At 44.6% G+C, this 2,641-nt stretch overlaps 1 long non-coding RNA gene across 3 annotated transcripts; it reads right to left on the bottom strand.

Annotated features, from left to right (window-relative positions):
• On the bottom strand, positions 221-2,401 carry LOC110429557. 3 transcript variants are annotated; one of them, XR_002446632.1, is made up of 3 exons: positions 1,972-2,401; positions 1,654-1,821; positions 221-1,228 (listed from the first exon to the last, which is right to left on the bottom strand). It is a non-coding gene; the product is annotated as an uncharacterized LOC110429557 (long non-coding RNA). The 3 variants fall into 3 exon arrangements; XR_002446631.1 differs by having other exon boundaries at positions 221-990; XR_002446633.1 differs by having other exon boundaries at positions 221-990; positions 1,994-2,401.

Genomic DNA, 2,641 nt, shown 5'->3' with positions numbered 1-2,641 from the left:
GGTCAACTCGTCACACATATTACATCACTGTCACAATGTGCCTCTGGGGGACCAAGATTCAGTCTATTTTTTGTGACGAGACTGTTGCGTCTTATATAGTCATGCATATGTTGTGACGCTGTTTTTGTGTCTTGCAATGTAAGAAAGTTAGATAAATCTGAGACAACTCGAGGTTGTCATACATTTTCATTTCATTCCATGACATAGGCACTAGTGTATGTATCAATTGCAATTCGTGACCAATGTCACACATCATCATTCTCATCATAGCTCATAAATCTTACACATTTCAGGGAAGCCATCATCCACATATACACTCCAAACTATAAGACACAGTGTTTGCAAGTTGAAACACATCCTAGTACTTCTAGGTTCCATCACATAGGTTCAAATCCATCATACAGGTACAAACATAAAAGCAGATGCAAATAATTTCAGATACTTGGTTCTACAAACATAGTGAAACAAAAGTTCACAGATGTTATTCTGGAAAAGGCATCAGAAATAGAAGTTGCATTCAAACCTAGACCTCAATCTTTCTAATGTTTCAGCATAGCCCGCAGTACTACATTTGTCTCTTCAAACTTGGTATGCATCTCCTTCACTTCATCTTGGGTCTGGCGCAACAAAGTTTGGTTTTCCTCAAGAGCTGCTTGGTTTGCTTTCAAGCGAGGCCTGTTGAGCTTGAAGTTGTGCTTGTAGCTCTTCCTGATGCCTAGCAGCTTGCTCTCTTTCAGCTTGCAGTGTTGCCTCAAACTAAGCTTGAAGGCGAGCTTCATTGACTGTTGTTGTGGACCGGCCAGTCTTCGACACTCGAACGACACTGATGATTGGAAGGAAGGTGCATGATCTGCTGATTGCTTGTCCAATGTCTCTGAATTGAATTAAAAGAGTACTATGGTCTTACAGATTCTTGTTGGAGTTGGTCAGCTTCTATGCTTCTTGTCCTCTACTGACATTGTCTATTCAATGGTCAATGCATCTATTTACCTTCAGCCAGATATATGAAATAAAAACATCAAAGTTGAATCTAGAACATACAGAGAATGTTTCTTATATGATTTGAAATAGGACATGAGGTAAGAAAAATTTTAGAAAACATACAGAACCAATTGACAGGAAGGATTGCAACAAATCATCGAACTATGAATTAAGGTTGCTTCGATTATTACCTTGTAACAACCAGCTTTGAAGCTCAAGTAGGATATTTTTTTTCAGCAAGCATGCTCTGATCAGGTAGAGATTAGTCATGCATAAGTGGCCTGACATTCTTTCTATTTTTCGAGTTGTAGACTTGTATAACATTTGCTATTACGATACAGAAGAAAATGCAGGGGAGGCTCTACACTAGTCCATATGCCAGCAAGAATTATAGACATAAACGGAGTCAACATTTAGGCTGCATGAGCATTGATTAAATGTAGAATATAGGATCTATAGAAGGTTGCTGTAAACACATGGGATAAATGTCTAAATATGGAATCACATTGAAGCAGCAAAATAAACGTTGTTTCTGCCATCCATATATTTGATTCGTTGTTTATTCAGAAATGCTTCTGGCTGATGAACCATCAATGTTTAAGCACAAAAATAATCAGGCTAGCAATAGGTAAAAATGAAAAAGGAGGCAAGATAAGCAGCACGAATTCACACCTGCTCTTTGTGGCATCAATAACGCATGCATTCATGCCCAACATCTCTGAGGTGCCTCTTCTTGGTGGTAATGATGCAATGGAGTGGCACTTCAGCAAATCGACACAGCAGCCTTCACCGCGGCTCCTGTTAACACTGTTGTTGTACATCTGGTTTGAATAGATCCATCTGTGCATTTTGTCGAGCGCTTGTAAGGCATAGACCATGAAGAGCAAAGGATACAGCTTGTACGGTGCTCAATGACGAAGGGGAGCGAAGACCATTGAAGGCCCAACAGCATCCCATGTATGCGGAGATTGAAATGGCAGTAAACATCACCATTCAAGCCAGATCGACGAACCGGCCGTGGGGAGGAGGAAGCCCGCGCGCCGCCGGGTGTCACCTCCAAGCGTCGCCGTGCATACCACAGGGGAGGCCTCGCCGGAGGACCAACATCACTGACAGGATGGTGGCGCTGCAGAGAGCTGGACGAGCATGGGATACGCGTTAGCAGGCGCGCGCGTGGCCAGCAGAGCCTTGGCGTGCGGGAATCTGCATCCACGGCCAGTCTAGACACGCAGCAAGCCTATCGCTTCGCCCATCGCCACCGGGAGACGCACGCAAAGCTGGGGAGGTGCGGGGAGGGGCGAGTCTGTCGCCGGCGCCACAGATCGGTGCCAGGGAGGCTGGGGCACCTGGGCGTCGAGCATGGAGGCATGGAGCTAGATTGGTTGGCGGTGGACATGTGACGGTGTGAGCGTGAGCGAGAAAAGAGGGGGAGAGGGTGAGGACCCTGTTGATATTTGTTAGGACACCATCAGGAAATGATCCGCAAGCGCACGGATATCGGTGAGCACTTCACCCGGAAGGTTATCCAGAGTATCGTATTTATATTTTTACCACTGGGAGAAAGCGTGCATCTGACTAACCAAATCTATTGCTACTACCCTTTAGGCTACAAACAAAGTGATTTGATGTGAGCGGTGTATAGAGAAGACTACAAACGCAC

Source organism: Sorghum bicolor, chromosome 8 (genome assembly GCF_000003195.3).
Source record: "Sorghum bicolor cultivar BTx623 chromosome 8, Sorghum_bicolor_NCBIv3, whole genome shotgun sequence".
Lineage (NCBI taxonomy): Eukaryota > Viridiplantae > Streptophyta > Magnoliopsida > Poales > Poaceae > Sorghum > Sorghum bicolor.
This window is presented reverse-complemented; position numbering and strand designations above follow the sequence as displayed.